This window comes from Crocuta crocuta, unplaced genomic scaffold (assembly GCF_008692635.1).
Source record: "Crocuta crocuta isolate KB4526 unplaced genomic scaffold, BGI_CrCroc_1.0 scaffold531, whole genome shotgun sequence".
In the NCBI taxonomy this organism is placed as follows: Eukaryota; Metazoa; Chordata; class Mammalia; order Carnivora; family Hyaenidae; genus Crocuta; species Crocuta crocuta.
In genome coordinates this window covers 2,906,333-2,916,263 of record NW_027531997.1, presented here as the reverse complement: position 1 = coordinate 2,916,263, position 9,931 = coordinate 2,906,333, and the positions used below count along the sequence as shown (strand labels likewise).

General features: G+C 37.9%; 1 pseudogene; it reads left to right on the top strand.

Moving 5' to 3' along the window:
• The window catches only part of LOC144240767 (glutathione S-transferase P-like), a 19,442-nt pseudogene that overhangs the window by 366 nt on the left and 9,145 nt on the right, over nucleotides 1–9,931 (top strand).

The window sequence follows — 9,931 nt, the reverse complement described above, 5'->3', positions numbered from 1 at the left end:
CCCTGTACCAGCCCAATGCCATCTTGTGACACCCGGGCCACTCCCCGGGCTGTATGGGAAGGGGCAGCAGGAGATGATGACCTTGGTGCACATGGAACATGACAACTTGGAGAATCTCGCTGTAGATCCCTCATCCTTATCTACACCAACTATGAGGCAGGCAAGAAGGCACTACTGGGGCACATGAAGCCTTTTGAGACCCTGCTCCTCCAGAACCTGATGGTGGGGAGGGGCAGATCTTTTTCATGGGCAACAGGATCTCCTTTAAGAACTACAACCTGCTGGACTTGTGGCTGATTCACCAGGTCCTGGCCCTCAGCTGCCTGGACTGCTTTCTGCCTACCTGGTGCGTCTCAGCAACTGGCCCAAGCTCAAGGCCTCCCTGACCTCCTCTGAGCACACGAACCTCCCCATCAAAGGCAATGGGAAGCAGGGAGGGCTTGTGACACCCCCAAGCGGAGGCNCACAACGTTGTATGTCAACTGTATTTCAATAAAAAATACATCTCCCAACAAAAAGAACTAAACTGCCTCTGGACAATTGTTTTTTTAAACCTAGGAAGCTTCTTTACACCCTCTTTTTAATTAGAAAGCAAAATTCTCTTCTCCTAGTACTATTTCTTTATAGGGCAGCTATTTCCTTATTGTTATTGGACATTTAAATTATTTTTTGCTTAAGCCTCTTATTTACTCCTTTACAGATTGTTGATAGCATAATGGGAAAGTTTTTACAAGGTGCTAACTCAGCAGGAATACCTCAAAAACTGTTCTAAAATATCTCGAGCACTGGTAAAGTGGGGAGGGAAGGTTTATCAAAAGAGGGTATGGAGTTTTAAAGCGAGCTTATAAAGCAGATTAAAACAGTCAGAACTTGCAACAGTGGAAATTAATTAGTTTCAGATTTAAGGAAAATTTCTGTAAGACAGTGTGGAACCACTTCAAATAGGAACTAAGAGAGTAAAAATGACCAACATTACCATACATAAATCAAGGTGCACTCAGATATTTATTTTGAAATATTCACACAAGTACCAGCTATCTATCCAAAATTGGGCTTCGGTTTCATATCTGAAGTATCCAGACCATGAGTTGCAAAGCCCCACCACAAGTGAGATCTCATCTGCAGTATCATATGCAATTCTTTGCACCATATTTGACAAATGAGTGTTTCCAGAAGCAGACAGCCAATATTGTGAGTGAGCCCAAAATTCCACAATGTGTACTGTGAGGAAAAGAAGTGTGGGGGATGCTTGATGTCCACTTTCCAATAACTTGACCACCATATAAGGGAATGAACACACTTCCACTGTGAAGCTCTGAGGGTAAATCTGAGAGAAATGACAACTCAGTGTGAGGAAACATCTTAGGAAAGTCACAAGGAACGGGCGACTCCAGAGGTGGCTGGCAGCTTATCACTGGCCATGATCTAGCAGACTAGAAGATAGTTCATCACAGATGCAATACTCCAGTGAGATTAATTACTGGGTTGTTGTTTCAAATAAGGAAAATTCATAGGGCTATCTATAAGATTGCAACAAAAAAGTCCAAATGATCTTATATGGTTTATCAACCTATCGAAATTTCAAAATCCCTTCCTATTATCAGAGTAACAAATGAATTTTATGAAAATGAGCATAAGAAATTTGCAAAATGACTCCGTGAATCATTTTTCCCAAATTTTATTATAATTCTTATTTTTTATAAAATCTGGCTTTCTACAGATTAATTTCTTTTTAGGTCACAGGCCATTGGGTCATGAATTAGCCATATAATTTAGTTATATTAGTTTTATATCAAGAGAGTTATTAATGATTGAACTTATACAGTAGGGAAAAGACAGCTTCTTCAACAAAAGGTGTTGGGAAAACTGGACAGCCACATGCAAAAGAATGAAACTGGACCCCTGTCTTATACTACTCACAAAAAAATCAATTAAAATGTGTTAAAAAAATTTTCAAATGGGGACACCTGGGGTCTCAGTTGATTAAGCACTGTCTTCGGCTCATGTCATGATCTCACAGTTCATGTGTTCGAGCCTCGTGTCGGGCTCTGTGCTGACAGCTCAGAGCCTACAGCCTGCTTCAGATTGTGTCTCCCTCTCTCTCTACCCCTCTCCCAATTGTGTTCTGTCTCTCTCTCTCTCTCTCTCAAAAATAAATAAAAAGATTTTAAAAAACTTTTAATGTATTAAAGACTGGAATGTAAGACCTGAAGCCATAAAACTCCTATAAGACAACATATAGGTAAGGTTCTTCACATCAGTCTTGACAATGAGTTTTTGGATTTGAAACCAAAAGCAAAAGCAACAGAAACAAAAGCAGATGAGTAGGACTACATCAAATTAAAAAGCTACCACACGGCAAAAGAAACCATCAACAAAATGAAAAGACAACCAATGAAATAAGAGAAAATATTTGTAAACCACAAATCCATTAAGGAGTTAATATCTAAAATATACATGGAACTCACATAACTCAATAGCAAAAATAAAAATTTTTTTAAAAAAATTAACAAATGGTCAAAGAACCCGAATAGACATTTCCCCAGGAAGACATACAAATAGCCAACAGGTACATGAAAAGGTGCTCAACATCACTCATCATCAGGGAAATATGGATCAAAACCACAATGAGATGTCACCTTACACCATCGAGGATGGCCAGCATCATCAAAAAGACAAGAGATAACAAGTGCTTGTAAGGATGTGAAGAAAAGGGAAGCTTTGTACACTACTGGTGGAAACGCAAACTGGTAGCTATTACAGAAAACAGTACGGAGCTTCACCCAAAAGTTAAAAATAGAACCACCATGCGATATAGCAGTCCCACTTTTGAGTATATATCCGAAGGAAACAAAACCACGATCTCAAAGATACATCTACATCCATCCCCGTGTTCATTGCAGTAGTAGTCACGTGAGCCAAGGTATGGAAACAACCTAAGTGTGTTTGTCAGCACATGAACGGATCAAAAAATGTATATGTGTGTGTGATGGAATATTATTCAGCCTTTAAAAAGAAGAAAATCCTGTCATTTGCAGCAACATGAACCAAGGTAGAAGGCATTATGGTGAATGAAATAAGCGAGACAGAGGGAAACAAATACTGCATGGTATCACTTATATATGGAATCTTAGAAAGAAGGAAGGGAGAAAAAGGAAAAGAAGGAAAGAAAGAAGGAAGAAATGGAAGAAAGGAAAGAAGGAAGGAACAGAAGGAAGGAAGGAAGGAAGAAACGGAAGGCAGGCAGGCAGAGTGAGAATGTCAAACTCATAGAAACAGAGAGCTGGTGGAGGGGGGATGGGTATAAGGAGAGGCCAGGAAAAGGCTACAAACTTTCAGTTTTAAGATGAATAGGTTTGGGGCGCCTGGGTGGCTCAGTTGGTTCAGTGTCTGATTTCGGCTCAGGTCACGATCTCGCAGTCCATGAGGTCAAGGCCCACATCAGACTCTGTGATGACAGCTCAGAGCCTGGAGCCTGCTTTGGATTCTGTGTCTCCCTCTCTCTCTGCCCCTCCCCCACACTCTGTCTCTCTCTCTCACACACAGAAAAATAAACATTTAAAAAATGTTTTAAAGATGAATAGGTCTGAGAATATAATGCATACTATTGTGACTATAGTTGATAATACGTCTATTGCAATTTGCCAAGAGAGTAGAACTTAAGTTTTTTCAGCACAAAAAACGGTAAATATTTGAGGCTACGGATGTGTTAAGTAACTCGATGGTGGGGAACCTCTCACTAGGCATACATATATAGATCATCGTGTTGTACACTTTATATTACAATTGTATTTGTCAATCATATCTCAATAAAGCTGAAAGCATAATATAATATATTTTGAAATTGACTTCTGAAGAAAAAAAATTCTCATCTATAGAGTATTCAGGCATTTTAATTCTCTATTTATCTGCAAACATTCTAAAATGTTTTCAACTTAGAATTTTTGACAAATTCTTCCAGAAAAGTTCATTGCTTAGCTTGCTGGAGCTTGACTAGTTTTAGTGAGTCATGTCTAAAAACAGAGCCAAGCACTGCATGGGAGAAACTAGCCTGATTTACAGCTTTACCTCTAAAAGTTTTGTTACCATTGGGCCATTTTTTTCTTCAAGTTGACCATTTGCCCAAGAGTAACTATTAACATACAACTTAAAGAAAGCTGTGAAACTATATGAACCCTAAGTAGATGTTATTTTAGCTCCTTCCAACTCTCGGAAAAACTCTACTTGACCAATAATATTAAGTTTATTAAACCTCAACTATGTGCTAGATCTATCGAGGTACTGGAGATATAAACACGACCTATATATTGACTGTAACTATGCCCCATGTCACTATTCCCCAGTTCAGTCTAGTGAGAGAGACGGATTAGTGGTAATGGCAATAAGATGCAGTATGTACCATAATAGTGGCAGTTAATGTGTAAGCATATAAAAGGAGCGAAGCAGGTTGGTTACTCTACAGATTATATTTGAACATGGTTAGGTGGGCAGGCAAAGAGGAAGATCCAGGCAGAAAGACTAGGATATAAACAAGCAGATCCCTTGAAAGAAAATGAGTTGTTCTTACTGGGTGAGTGAATTTTATATGGAGAAGGTTGGGAGATGAGGCCAGAGATATAGTCAAGGACTAGACCAAGAAGGGATTATTTTTAACCCATAGTTAAGATTTTTACTTTTATCTTATACATGCAAGTGGGGGGCCACTGCCAAATTTTAGAAGCCAAGTGGAGAGTTACCTGGAAAGGGTAGGAAAGAATGGAAGCAGGAAAGGTTCTCGGAAACTCATGCAGTCATATTCTAGGTGAAATATACCATGTTGCTGGAGATAAAGAAGAAGGGACTGATTTGATACATTTCTGGAAGTATATCAGGGTTAATGAAATCGTTGACATTTGGGATAAGGGAAAGGAAAGTGGGACAACATCATGTATGACTCACCTTTCTCTCTGAGGCTATTGGGTTGGTGGGAAAAAACATCAACTCAAGATGAACAACTGACTTGAGAATATTCTAAATCATTTTGGTTCTGAGTAGCCTTTTGGGGTTTTGAGTTGCCTCCGGGCACCTCTTACAGACATGCATGTGTTTTGGTGAAAGTGTCCAGTAGGAAGTTGAGATTATAGATCTGGAGTTGGACATTCTTTCCTCAAAAAGACTTCTTAATAACCCAGTGTTGGTGTATTCAAATAGCTGTATAGGTTAATGCATTTGCTGTCCTGAAATACAATTTCTGATGATGACACACTATAATTAAAGCAAGATATTTATTATAATAAAATGTGCACAAAATTATAGGGTTGAAAAAAACTTCAGAATTTATTACACTCTTCTTTTTGTTTTGAATTGAAAACTGTACCTAATGCATTCCCAGAAACACCATTGACTTTAAAATCTCTGGCATAGATGGCTAACAACTCTCTTGATAACATTGTCTAACATCTCGCCAAGCTGATAGGAGGATTTTGTTAATGCTAGTCTATATCCTTCATACAGTAAGTGTTGTCCTTTCTGGTCTTAATCTTTGTGGAAATAGAGAGCAGCTGTTTAATGTTAATGGAGAAATCAGAAAATAAATTGTTGAATACACACTTTAGATTTTAACTGAATTATGAACTTGGCAATATTTATGAATTTAAAGCATGAAAATATAAACTAGATTCATCACGATATTTTTCCAATGGCATGGTGTGATAAAACAGTGTTCAGAATTCTCAACATTACAGGCTCAAAGCACTGCCCTTGGAACAATGTTCTGTGAATCTCAAAGTGATTAAATAATTTTGGATAAAGTATCTGAAAGTATTTTTAATCCATACAGATCTCGAACTAAGTGAGTAGTACTAAGAAATGAAAGTAAATCACTATTTGCATTCCCCGTTTGTACAATCTCCAGAATCTCCAATATTGTATCCATCTATGAAATTTATCTGGACTAGAGGCTTATATGTGTTTTAAATGAAATATTAATAAATTGTCATCATTTCCATGTAATTCCAAAGAGTTAACATAATCATATTTTTTGCCATCCTAAAAGCCATATTAATATGAGCTTGCTCATCCTCACACCCACTGATTTCAAGAATGGGTAATAAAAGGAAATAGAAATACAAGAGAAAAATGAATCTTGATGTAAATATAATGCATTCCCCATTGCCACCCATGACTAACTGAGTCTGAGTCAAAACATTCCCCATCTTCTGAACCTATCTAGCAGTGTGTTTCTTATGAAAACCTAACCGTTTGGTCATCGTTAGCTAAAATTGGCCACTTCCAACCTCTTACTTATTTAAAACTCCAAAGGAGAAAAATGTACAGGGGAACATACATCTTATGGATGATCTATTTCAAAGGTAGTAGCTTTGTTTGTTCTCAAATTTAATTGATTTTACAGCAATGTAAACAGGCTGGACTATAATGCAGATGGTGAATAAAGGAAAAATGTTTCTCTTGAAAATGCCCCATGAACCCAAAGGCCACATGGAAGTCAAACACATGCCCCAACCAAAATAAAAAACAAAATATGTAGGATGAATTTATTTGTTATATGAACTTAATATTTCCTAAGGCTGTGGAGAGAAGAGAGTCATAAACAAACCCAGAAAAACTTATCAAAAAACCACATGACCATAGCAAGTATACCTAAATCGTTACACGACTCCACATTTCTATGACTCACCAAATGACCTTTATCAAGTCCATTGCTTTAACAGTGTCTAAGAACCCTGCATTTGTAATACTGGTTCTACAGTATACTTCCTAGGTGTTCTTAGTCAAGTCACAAATTTTATAACGTTCTTAAAGTTTATTTATTTGGGGGGGGTAGAGAGAGAGACAGACAGAGTTTGGGCGGGGGAGGGGCAGAGAGAGATGGACACACAGAATCCAAAGCAGGCTCCAGGCTCCAAACTGTCAGCACAGAGCCTGATGCGGGGCTCGAACTCACAAGCCGTGAGATAATGACCTGAGCCAAAGTCACACACTTAACCGACTGAGCCACCCAGATGCCCCAAGTCACAAATGTTAATCTTGGGTTTCCTCATCCCTAGAAGGATATTAATGCTTACCCCGTAGGGCCATGTTATATCTAAATGTTCCATTGCATGTGAAAATGCCTAGCACATAATGCTGAATTACTATAGTTATTATTATGACTTCATTGTTATGTTATAAATTATACAGATTAGCTTAGTGTTGTTGCTTATTTATTACACTATCCACTGTTTCATTATGACTGAATTTTCTTTGACTACACTGGTCACACATCTGATATACTCCCACCTTAACCCACACATAAATACGTATCTTATAATGTTTTAGTAACACATCCGTATGTATCTGCCAATATTTGTCTCTTCAGAGAATGTTTCCCAGTGTAAACTAAAAAAAGACTTCTGAATTCTATTTCACACTTAGCAGTGGCCAAACTACCACAGCTCACAGCATTTACCATTATGAAAGGAATAACGATTAGCTGCATCTTTGACCCCTTTTCTGAACTGCCCTATAAATCAGTGATACTTGTTAAAGATTGACAGCTTAAGTCTACTGCTTCTATTCAGTCTATCATAAGCTGCTATTGATGAAATTAGTTCAGTGTCATTCCAGAGGAAACAGACAGAGGACAAATCACATGGGGGGGCTAGATGCAAATTACTGATGAAAGCAACAGATCACCATATACTATATTTGATAAAGCATTAGGGCTGTTGAGTGCACCAAATTCCTGTTCAGCACCCAATACACTCTACATTCCTTTGCACGAAAGGACAGGTCCTGCACATATATTTATGCAATGGCATCATATCACTCAGCCACGGAACAAGAATGAAATCTTTCCATTTGTGACGACATGGATGGAGCTAGAGAGTATTATGCTAAGCAAAATAAGCCAGAGAGAGACAAATATCATATGATTTCACTCACATGTGGAATTTACAAGGCAAAACGAGTGAATTCTGGTGTAGAAAAAAGAGAGGCAAACCAAAATACTGACTCTAAACTGCAGAGAACAAACTGATAGTTACCAGAGGGGAGGTGGGGTTGGGGGTGAGATGGGTGATGGGGATCAAGAGGTGCACTTGCTGTGATGAATACTGGGTGTCGTATGGAAGTGTTAAATCACTATATTGTATACCTGAAGCTAATATTACACTGTATGTTAACTAACTGGAATTTAAATCTAAATTTAATGAGATACAAAAAGGGACAACTCCTGCAATATTGAATATTCTTTTTCTTAATGTTTATTTTTGAGACAGAGAGAGACAGAGCATGAATGGGGGGAGGGGCAGAGAGAGAGGGAGACACAGAATCCTAAAGCAGGCTCCAGACTCTGAGCTGTCAGCACAGAGGCCGACACAAGGTGGGAACCCACAAACCCCAAGATCATGACCTGAGCCAAAGTTGGACGCTTAACCAACTGAGCCACCCAGAGACCCCTTGAAGATTCTTAAAGATTGTACTATCCCGGAAGTCCAAAGTGTCTCTCCAGATTTAATAGACTGTAATTAGGGGAAGTGATGTTGTTAATTATAGTGCAATGCTTTAAGGTGACTATCAGTATAACAAAGAAGAAACGATTACTAAAATAAACTACTATCTTTACGAAAGCCTCTAAAATTCATGTCACCTATCAGTGACATTTTGAAATTTAGAAACAAAAATTGGATAGTGGCAATGGTTTCAAAACTATGAGGATATATATTTTTTTAAAGCCACTGGATCATATACTACTTTAAAGAGGTGAATTTTATTATTTGTGAGTTGAATCTCACTAACACTGTTATTGAAAAGTTGGAAACCATGTTTGAGAATAATAGAAAAAAAATGCCAGTGGAATATCCCGGAAAGGAAAAAATGGGACACAGGTTTCAAAAGAAATTAAAGTTGTCAGCTATGTTTTACAAATTTAGAGATATGGATGATTTCAACAAACTTTTCAAGCTCATTGAAGGCATTTTACATGTAGACATTTTTCCTAAGTAAAATCTTGATGAATTACAAATGATCTGTATCTGTAAAATTATATGAAATCGAAAAGCTAGCTGCTTCATTTTCCTTCCCTGTCATCATTTGGAGGGCAAGAGGGGTGCAAAGGAGAGGACAAGCACGAGAAAACAGTGAGTCAAAGTTTTATTAACTAAGAACAAATTAACATTGCCCCAGGTGGTCTCCAGGGCTCTTATTTCTTACCTTCTTCTTCCTAAGTTTAAATCTGAAGCGAGGGGGGGAAAAAGACCAAAAAATGCATAAATCACCCTCAAAAGACAACTTAGAAATAAAGAGGCCATGAAGTTTCAGAAAGGGAACAGTGAATGGAACGATAAATGGAAGACCGCGTGCACAGAAACCACTTCAAATTCCAGCTGGAATTTCCATTTCCTGAAATCAATCGCAAATGAACACTATGTGAACAGTCACCCACTTTCAAAACCTTGAAAATATAGCAAAGATATTGGAGTTTTGCTACCCCTCCTTAGAGGTGCTTAAATGTGATTGGCACTATCTACGTCCACATGGAAATGTACTCTTCTCTTCCCTTCCCTTAAATCACCAGAGTGATACATCTGAAGCTTCTTATGTTTAACATCCAATTGATTCACCACCAAATGTGGTCAACGTTGACGTCTGCCCTGGTTATTAGATGAAGAGTTTATCTTGGATTATCAGGAATAGTAGAGCTTTTGGTTGGAAAAACTGCCATATGTTTTTTTTTTCCTGTAGCTATTTTCTTATTGATATTCTATTGCTGAGAACTTACATTAAATCGTATAAGTCTTGCTTGTATTCAGGCAAAAAAAAAAAAATCCTCAATGAATTTCTGGTTCTTCTGAGAAAGGCTTTAGGTACAATACAAACCTTTCCCTGTATCATACTTTATTAGCCCTTTTGTATGGAAATCTAATGTTAATATAAGATTAGGTTCTCATAT